The sequence below is a fragment of the Herpailurus yagouaroundi genome, unplaced genomic scaffold, assembly GCF_014898765.1.
Source record: "Herpailurus yagouaroundi ecotype Mexico unplaced genomic scaffold, PumYag 198, whole genome shotgun sequence".
NCBI lineage: Eukaryota > Metazoa > Chordata > Mammalia > Carnivora > Felidae > Herpailurus > Herpailurus yagouaroundi.
This window is the reverse complement of record NW_024412429.1, coordinates 31,209,937-31,220,798: the sequence shown is the minus strand read 5'-3', so window position 1 is coordinate 31,220,798 and position 10,862 is coordinate 31,209,937.

Sequence of the window (10,862 nt, the reverse complement as noted above, 5' to 3'; positions counted from 1 at the left end):
TAGGTAATATAGAGAGTTTGATAAATTATGTAATCTTTAAAAATAATTTGAGGAGGTACCTTTGAGGTAATCAATACAAGTTTAATCAAGCAGTTAGAAGAAGACCTTGCTATACTAGTGAAATGACTTAATTCTGTCTAACTCAATTATTATCAATAATATAATAGGTTTCTGGTATAGTCAAAACTCAGTTTGGACGCTAAATAAAGTTTCTAAACAACTAGGAAGACCCTATAGGGATACTTCTTTGAGTTACTATTCAAATTACTAGAAGAAACTTCAAACGTGCAATAATTGCTCCTATTCGCCATATAATTTCCTAATATTAGAAATGAGAGGGGCGCCTGGGTGGCTCAGTCACTTAAGCCACCGTCTCTTGATTTTAGCTTGGGTCATGATCTCACGGTTCCTGAGTTCGAGTCCCGAATCTATCTCTGTGCCCTCAGCTAGAGCCAGCTTAGGATTCTCTCTCTCCCTCTCTCTCTCTGCCCCTCCCCCCACCTCTCTCTCTCAAAATAAATAAATAAACTTAAAAAAAGGAATGAGAAAAAAGAACTAGATCATAGAATTTTCTAGCTGGCTACTGGTATTAATACCCAAATTCGCAATTTTTCATGCAGATGTCTTTATCAGGTACCTGTTCTGACTACTGTTTTTTTTTTGTTTTGTTTTTTGTTTTTTGTTTTTTGTTTTTTTATTATTTTATTTTTGGTAGAGTGAAAGCGGGCCAGTGGCAGAGGATCCGAAGCTGGCTCTGAGCTGACAGGCTGACAGCAGTGAGCGGATGTGGGGCTCCAACTCAGGAACCCGGAGATCATGACCTGAGCCCAAGTCCGACACTCAACCGACTGAGCCACCCAGGAGCATCCCCCAGACTATTGTTTTTAATGTTACATTTAGTATCTACCTTTATGTTCTCCCCGGGACAACTGATGTTAACATTTAACGCAAATGTTAATTACATTAAATGAAAATTAGGTTGCAGCATACAGAAATGCATAAATATGAAATAGCACTTGTATTGGGGATTCCTCATGTAAAGAAAACCTAAAAGGCAACCTGGTTTAATAACACATAAAATTGATATGGGGTAATTGGTCATTCACGCTGCAAGTTTTTACCATGAACTAGGAATACCCCAAATGTCAAAAAAATGAACTGATTTTAAAAATGCCTTTGAGCATACTGTTTGACTAAAGTGAAGGACATCTGTGTTATGGGCGTGTGGATTTCATTTTTAAAAATTAGATAAACAGTTGTTTTGACTTCCTGGGTAGTGTTTCTCTAGAACTCATCTTCATCGTGTCTTTTCCCTAACTGCAAACCTACATGCTCCTACCCCCTTTACTTTGTTTGTGGATCAGAATTTTCATCTTTATCCCAAACAAAATTCCAGGCTTATCTTTGCATTACTAACATCTGATGAAAGTGCTCAGCTAAACACAAGAACAGAAGGACCTCCTACCTTACGTCCTCACCCTTCAGCCTCACAGAAAAATGGCAGAAACTTTGAAGTCGGAGCTTTTTCATGAAGATCTTCTGGTTCTAAAGAGGGCCCGCTTCCACATAAATCCCTAAAAATGGAAAAGAAGTCTGAAGATGCATTCTTCCTTTCTACAGAGAAATTTCCCCAGGGCTGGGGCGTGGAGGGTGAGGTGGGTGATGGGAGAGTTTGGTGCAATGAAATTTACTTCGTGTGAAATTTAATGAAGCCATGTCTATAAGTTATTTTAAAATCCCAGTAGTATTATGAGCTGAGATATACTTTAAACTCTGTATCTTTGCGTTTTCAAAGTCTACCTCTGGTGAACTATTCGACTTCAGGAAAATATCAGAGGTGTGCCGGAGCTGACTTGCAAAAGCTGATTGCTAAATTTTCAGGAATTTTGCGCATGGGCTTCAAACACAGTCACTATGAGAAAGCAGATTATATAAACTCAAAATTTAAATTATATTCTGGAGAACAGTCATGAATACTCTAAACTCGTTACATTTTACTGTTATTTATGCACCTGAGGTTCTTTATGCCTAGGGTGTCTACGTTAGGATTGCCAGATAAAATCTAGGCTACCCAGTTAAATGTGGATTTCAGGTAAACAATGGATAATCGCTTAGTTAAGATGTGTGCCAAATATTACATGAAAATACTAATATTTAACCAATTATCTGCTGTTTATCTGAAATTCGCATTTAACTGGGCATTCTGGCTTTTTATTTGCTAAATCTGGCAGATCCTGTATGAAGAAATACTTTACAGTGGCGTTTTACTGCACATTTCTTCCTAACTCCATGTTCAATGACTTTACATCGATAGCTTGAAATCAGTCCCGGTGCGTGTATTTACCACAAATCAGGGCTCCCATCCCCCAAGAGTTGTGAAGTACTTACCAATATACTTTAGTAGAATCCACTTTAATCATTTTACAGTATTTTATGATGCTGTCTTGATGCTTAGGATAAACTGATTCTTGAATTATTTGGTTTCTAGAATGAAAATTAATCGGTTTACACATATGCTCTTATTAGGTTCTCTATGCCCACCATTCCATGAAACAGACAGCAATATCATTAGCAGAAAACTTCTTGAGAAAAACTAGGCTTTATTCAACATTAGGGTTCTCCACTGATTATAAAAATAAACACGTTGAAAATTAATTGAGTACTTCCTCTGCAGAAGTACAATTAGATCTCCATATCTGCCAGTATATTCTTTCAATTCATGTACCTGTACACCTTTTAAAGTTAGAATAGTACGGAGAATTGTAGAGAGGATTAAACTTGGGATAACAAGTTAATTAATAACAAGTTAATTAATGTAAGAAAAGCTATGGTTTCTTTGTTTATTCTTATCTCCACTGTAGCATGTGTCGATGCTTCTCATTACCATTAATAAATGCTTTAGAGGAGGCAGCAAGCTAGGTGAGATTGCTTACAGGTCAATTCATTGAAAATATTTTCGCTTTTCCCCCCCTTTAAATTAAATGAGCGAAATGAGAGAGTGGATCAATTAATCATTTTAGTAGCTAGGCTCTGAGTAATCGAGGTCAGTGACCTGGGTGGGCTGATAAATGAATTGGATCCTGAGGAGGACTGGTAAGATCAGGTTTCTAGTTACCTTGTTTTAATCATTTATGTGTGTCCTATTATTCACAGAGAGAGGTACACTGTTAGCAGCTCCAAGCTCAAGTTCATCAATATTACACAACTGAGCGGGTGTTTCCAGGACAGCTAAGTCAGAATAGCACTCTTCACTAGAAAATGTGAAAACCGAGGCAATTGTCTTCTAACTATGCAACAGGCGTGGACGTGCATATTTATTTGGATGACTGTAGCTGAAATTTTTAACTGGTGCTCATTTGCATCTGTCCATGCTTTGCAACAAGATTCTCCTCCTCCTTCTCCTCCTCCTCTTTCTACTCCTCCTCCTCCTCCTCCTTTTGCTACTTCTGCTCCTCCCCCTGGCCTCCTCTTCCTCCTTCTTCTTTGCATTTCAAAACACATAAGGCTGACAATTTAAAAGCATGGGGAGTCACTTTCTCTCTGCAGATTTAAACTGAATGCCTTCTTCATACACTCTTGCTTACTATTGACTGAACAAGTGTGAATTTCCGGAATGCCAATGTTTTAGTTGGGCTCATTTTCTGCAAGCTATTGTACAAATAGAAACGGAGTGACTTCTAACAACAAAAAAAGTTGGTGGTTTTGAAAATGGTCATTTGAATAAAAAAAAAAATAAGGTAGCCAGTGGATTTTTTTTTTTTACCTGAATCGAACCATCTTAAAACATGAGTCAAGAGATAGCCTAACCCTCAATTTCCAGTGGTTACTGAAGCAGAAATTCATCAGCACCCATAAACAGTGATGGGTTCAAACCCAAAGAAAGCAATATTGAGTCTTCTTATTTGCAATTTCAAATTCTGGTGGGTAATGACATCCTCTCTACCCGGAAAACCCTTCAGTTTTCAAACTGCTTTGGTGCTGCCCTATCTCATTTTGAGGAGGTATGTATCAAGGATGGGAAAAATTATTTTTACTGCTTTGAAGAATAGGAAGAATCAGGATGCCTGGGTGGCTCAGTCGGTTGAGCGTCCGACTTCGGCTCAGGTCACGATCTCACGGTTTGTGGGTTCGGGCCCCGCGTCGGGCTCTGTGCTGACAGCTCGGAGCCTGGGGCCTGCTTCGGAGTCTGTGTCTCCCTCTGTCTCTGCCCCTTCCTCTCTCTCTCTTTCAGAAGTACACACAAAAAAAATATAAAGAAGAAGAAGAATAAGCCGACTAAGGTGGAAGACCTTGGTGCATTTTCTCATTTTTTTTCTACACAGACAGGACCAACGTTACTACTTTGGAACCGGTTCTTAAAGGAGTTATGCATTGGGAAGTGATCTAAAAAGAAAGAGGAGAGGAGAGGACAGGTTCTGAAAAAGAGCACATGTTCAGCTGGATAGGTATATGACATTACAGCCAAAGCAGAGTCATCTCTTTGAACTTCCAAAATCGCACCGAACCTGAAAGCTCGTTTTAGAGGCGCCGTCCACCTGGATATGAATGATTCTGGTCCCCGTACTCTTCTCTGGCCTGAGATTAACTTTAACAGTTAATCGTATTTTACTTCTATCTGGCATTTTGCAGTTTCCAGGACACTTGCATAGAATAGCTAAGGTGGATTTGGGACGGAAATGGCCGTTATCTCATTTAATTTTCTCAGCAATTGTATGGCATGGATTCTATGATGCTGACTTTACAAGCAAAGACAGGGAGGCCCAGAGAGATGAAGTTACTTGTTTTTTAGTCACTCCGCACGCACGCGTCATGTTAGTCCTCTGACAGGCTGTAAGATAGGTGCTCTCGTGCTCGCTGAAGAAAGAGCAACTGATGATCAGGGAGATTGGGGAATTTGCTCAAGGTCACTCAGCTGGTAAGCAGTAATAACACTGGGGCACTAAGCCAGATTTCTAAATCCTTCCAAGTTGCTCCCGGGGACATCTTCAAGATGAGAAAACATGGGGCGAGCTGGAGAAAATTCAGCTGGCTGGCAATAATTTTGTGCGACTCTAAAGTCTTTGAGTATAATTTCAACACCTATTTATGGATTCAAGCGATATAATTTAATTCTCACTCGGTTTGTACATGGAGGGACCATTTATAATATTCCACCCTGTATTTTGCTGCTGTTCTCTCTGAAGGGCCCAGCACCGTGCCCGGCACATAGCATGTGCTCAACATACCATAAATGTTTCATGAGTAAATGAATGTACACGCCTGGGCAGGAACAGATGATATATGCGATTGCAAGGGTAGCTTCTTCCTAAAATGCAGGAGTAGAGGTTCAGACTGCCCTTGGAGGAGAGTAGGAAGCAGGCTGTATTGGAGACCATCTGTTGCACCGGCCTCTCTGCCTTCAGTGTTGCTGGTGAAACGGAGTGTGCTGCCTGAGACAGCAAGACGACTGCTCAGATTGTCCCCAGAATTAGCAGGCTTTGCGGAATGCAGAGTCCCAAGCTGCTTAGACTTCCTCCCTTCAATCTCTCGGGGGATTGCAGACCCCACTGAACTCAAGGGCTCAACCTCACCTAATCATGGGTGTTTTCACAGAGCGGCAACAGCAGAGTGCCCTCCGTCGATTGAAGAAAACCTGGGTTGAATCCCAACAGGTCACTTCACCACATACTTTTCTCATCAGTAAGATGACAAGTTCAGATGATGTGACCTGTAAATCCAGCCCTAACACTCTGCAGTGGATTGCCTGTGGGTGTAACACACTAGGAAAATCTATACCAGGCTCGTATCAGCTTTTGCAAACTGGACAGTGTAAACAGTACCATCCACACTTTCTTATTCTGCTGGGGTAGCATAATCACAAAATAATAGTGAGAAGTTTCCTTTGATGACAGCTTGGTTACCTGACCACTTAGTTTTTATTCTAATTCTTAAAGGAACAAAGAACATCTTTGATAACTCTTGTGACCTTGGTGAGTTCAGAGAGAGTGCATCCCAGAGAGGACGGACATGATCAAGCCCATGGTTGCTTAGCTTTAATCATTTTTGGGCTGTGTGTGCATGTGTATTTCAGAGTCACTTAAATAAGGAATGAACAAGGTGCAGGAACAAGATCATTTAGCAGAATAAGCATTTGTTTTGTTTTCCCCAAACCGAATTGACTATCATCAAGATGTTATTGGAAACTATTACTCAGATACAGTTAACAGCAGGTTAAGCTTTTTAATTTCTGTCAGCGGTCTTGGTCAGCGCACATAGAAGAGGAAATCGAATTTGGTGGTGGATTCCTTTTGTCCACTGGTTTGTGGTTTGTGTCCTATCCTTTTGCCATTTTGTTGTTGTTGTTGTTGCTGGGTTTTTTTTTTTTTTTTTTTTAGATTTTAGAGTTATCTTTCACTAAATGTGGGTGTTGATTATGCATTGAATATAGTGTTTTAATTTTATGAGTGAATACAAAGTGAATGTAGCTAAGCATTCATCTGCAAAAACACATTGATTCTAACAAACATAAAAATTGGAACACACCAAGTGAGATCACACATAAATTATCTACTGATAAAAAAAAAATCACCTGGGACCTCCACTCTCAGACTAGCATATAGGGGGAGGATTATCAATTTATCTTATAAGCCAGTGTTTTTTAAACCTTTTGGGCCATGACCCACAATACGAAATACATATTTCTCATTGTGATCTCATATATGGATGTATATCTGAACAAAAGCTTCACCAAATAATATCTTTTCTTGCTATATGCGCTATGACATGAAAAAAAAAAACTTCCATACTTTATTTTTCTAAAAATGATGGCTATAACTCACTAAATTGATTCGTGATCCACTAACAGGTGGTGACTTAGAATTTGAAAAATACTGGTAGAAGCTAACAACACACTGGCAAGCCCATGTGCTATACAAATGTGTGTGCGCGCGCGTGTGTGTGTGTGTGTGTGTGTGTGTAGTTTGGCCTCAGAAAGGGTCCATCTAAGTACCCATGAGCCATGTTACAATGCCATCATTGTGCAAAAGTATCCACAGGCGCTATGTAAACAGCTAGGTATGGCTGTGATCCAATCCAATTTTATTGATAAAAATATGTGATGGCCTGGATTTGGCCCATGGGCCATAATTTGCTAACATAGGCCCAGAAGGTTCTTTCTGCCCTTCTTTCATAATCAACATCCCTTTACATCCTTTATTTCTTCCCCAAAGAAACCTTCCCTGATATTCCTAACTAGATCCAATCCTCCCATTACATGTTCTCATAATACCATGTATCAATACCTTTGTGGTAATGGCCACGCCGGAAATTTTACATTGCCCATCGGTGATCAGAAGGAGTTTGTAAACCTCTTGCCTTATTCGTTGTTGTTCATTCATTGTCACGTGCAATAAATGGGCACCTCTGATTTTGTGTCTAGTATATAGGACAAAGCGAAAAGTGCCATTGTTCTCATCCCCATCACCTATTTAACCTAGGCCCCCAATCCCACCTCCTCCCCTCCGGTAACCATCGCATTGTTCTCTATAATTAAGAGTCTCTTTCTTTCTCTCTCACTCTCTTATTTTTTTTTTCCTTTTGCTTGTTTGTTTTGTTTCTTACATTCCACACATGAGTGAAATTGTATGGTATTTGTCTTTCTCTGACTGGAGCACAAGGTAATGTATGGAAGTGTTGAATTATTCTATTGTACGCCTGAAACTAATATAACACTGTATGTTAACTAACTGGAATTAAAATAAAAAAATTAAAAAATAAACAAAAATCAAGTTTTGAAATGCCATTTTTCCAGGCTCTGTGACTTAAAATGATGTATCCATCCATTAGTTCGATTGACAAAACTTTATTGAAGTTCTACTGAGTTGCAAGGAGGACTCCGAGGTGAGACATGAAGCCATTATTTCAGATACTTTGGTGGTTGTTTTTAAATCTGAAAAAACAAAGATAACAATGAGGGAAAAACACAAAACTGAAAACAACAAAAATAGTGTTTGGGGCACCATGAATATAATATTCTTTTTTTTTTTTTTCAAAAATTAAACCACCAAGGTATCTGAAAGAAACACAGCATGAACGGGGGAGGGGCAGAGAGAGGGAGACACAGAATCGGAAACAGGCTCCAGGCTCCGAGCCATCAGCCCAGAGCCTGACGCGGGGCTCGAACTCACGGACCGCAAGATCACGACCTGGCTGAAGTCAGACGCTTAACCGACTGCGCCACCCAGGCGCCCCATGAATATAATATTCTTACAGGTGTAGTCATTTGCTTTGCAGGATACTGTTGGTTCAAGATGATACAAGATATATTGCTGATGACACTAATTTTCTCCTTCCCACATGCTATTCAACCTGGGCAGGTTTCATGGATTTTTGTTTTCTTTTGGCATTCTAATCTTAAACACCTAGAGTCTTCTACTGCGCCTGCCTGACTTGAGAATTTGCTGCACATTTAGAATTGGAGCCAGAAGCTGCATTGCCCATATAGACTTTGGCCAAAACCACGTGTGCTCACCAGCCCTCTGGAATCCTCATGTTACATGGCAGCTATTTTCTGAAAAGAAGGCCAGGAAAAACAATACTCTTAACAGTTGATGCAGACATAGGGACCAGACTTTCCAGATGCTTCTGGGTGTTTTTGGCTATGTATGTAAGTTTATATGTATGGGGGCGAAGAGTATCTTAAGCAAGACTTGACATTGGTAAGCCTTACACTTGGCTCTAATTGATTTCAACAGGCTAGAAGTGAAAATTCTTTTAAAAGCAGAGTCACTTTAAATGAAATGCAAAAAAAAAAAAAAAAAAAAAAAATTATGTGTTCCTCCCTGTCTTCCCCCAACCAGCTGCATCTGGTCCATAGATTTGTCTGGTTTGGCTTTCAGAGTGTTTAAACAACAACCAAAAATTGGATTTGTTGATGTAGGAGGTTTCACATAAAAATCTGGATTTCTGGCAGCCCTGGGTGGCATTTCCCTGGGTGGGGTTGGGGGTGGGGGTGGCTGGTTACCGCCTTGCTCAGATGGGTCATGGACTTTCCAGGACCCTGCCCCTAACTGACCACCCTCACTGGCTTTTACTACCTTCTTGGTCCATCCATGCCAAGAAGTTTGGTTTGCCCTTGCCAGATAGAAAAGAGGTTCAGTGGCACAGGAACATTTTTATGTTTTAAAGAAAACAGCTCTTAATGCTACTGTGTTATTTGGATATTTGTATACAACCTCGTATTGTTACAGGTATCTTCCCCTCAAGGGACTCAAAAGGCTACTCAAAAGTTCAAGGGTGAAGAAACCACTGATCCCTTTTGGCTACGTGAACTACAGTGTCCTAAAGAACTTCAGAGTCTGAAGAAATGTCTGATGGGGAAGAATGTGGCTACAAGGGCATTGTGCTCAAAGCAAGCATCTCTCGGGGTCCTTCGATGGGCACTGAGCAGGTAAAACAGTGATGATGGGCAGAGGAGCCAATGGGAACACAGCCATCCCCTTCAGCCTACAGGGACCTGGCTACCATCATGTACTGGGACGGTATTGTCCCAGAAGACAGCTTTGGAGGGGAACCTAAAAGATAAGTAGCAATATACCAGATGGAGGCAGACTTTGGAGAGCAAGTCAACAGGAACAAAATGAGCAGAAACCTAGAAACATTAAAAACAACCCCCTGGAGAGGCGGTTGAAATTAAGAGATTTTCATTTGCCTCTATTTATATCCCCAGTAATATGGGGGCATTTAGACTAGATACACTGTTATGCCTAGAGCCCATGGAGAATATGCTACTCAAAGACTGGTCTGTGGACCAGTAGCATTGGCATCACCTGGCACTTGTTAGAAATGTAGACTCAAAGGCCCTATTCCAGACCCATTGAATTAGATGCCCAGAAAATTCATATATGCATTAAAATTTGAGAAGCGTAGCTCTTGAGAGTAATGAGGTTTGGGCCAGGTAATGAAAGAGTGACTCCCCTCCTCACATTTATTTAGACATCATTTGGTCATGAGACTAAATAGGCAGGAAACCCCAAAATAATGGAAACAATGCCTGATGTCAAGGTGGGTGGCACGGAGGTCCATAGTAAATAATATAATTGCCATTATTTTATTTAAAAAAAAAACTGAATAATTTTTTCTAAATAAATTGTGACTTGGAATGCTCAACTATTTTTTTAACTACATAAAGACCAGGAGAAATAATATCTTTACAAAAATGGAGCCCAGTCTTGCCCTTTGTACCCAAACATTAATAATAGGGATACAGATGATTGGGTTATTTATTACATTCATGAGTTAACTTAAATTCCAGTTTATGGCAGGAAGCTATATAAAAGTTTTCTTTTCTTTTCACTTAATGAGTAATGAATATGATGAATTGACGACATTGTAAGATAAAGACATCATTATCGAATGTGTACTGTGTGCCTAACTCCTTACGTATGGCATGTATGCTCCACAACAGGCATCCCAGCCTTAATTTATAAATAGGGAACTGGAAGTCATAGATGCTAAGTTGCTTATACAAAGTCATACAATTGCAAGGTTGCAGTTAAGATGTAAACACACACATGAATCTGAATCCCATATTATTTTCCTTCCTCTGCAGGCACCCTTTTACTGAGCCTTGGGTTTTTTATTTTTTAACTCCTCTGTGACCCAGCCAGTGTTTCTATGATCTTGACCATCAAGGCCCTTTTCTCCTTCATCTTATCTTTCTTATCTAGGGAAAAAGAATATAAAAAATACTGGTTGTACTTACAGTGATTTTTTTTTTTTTATTTCCTGACTATAAAATCAGTCAGGTACATTTGGTCAAAATATGGAAAAAAGGAAAAAATTTGGAAAATATGGAAGAACCCAATGAATAAAGTAACTATCAC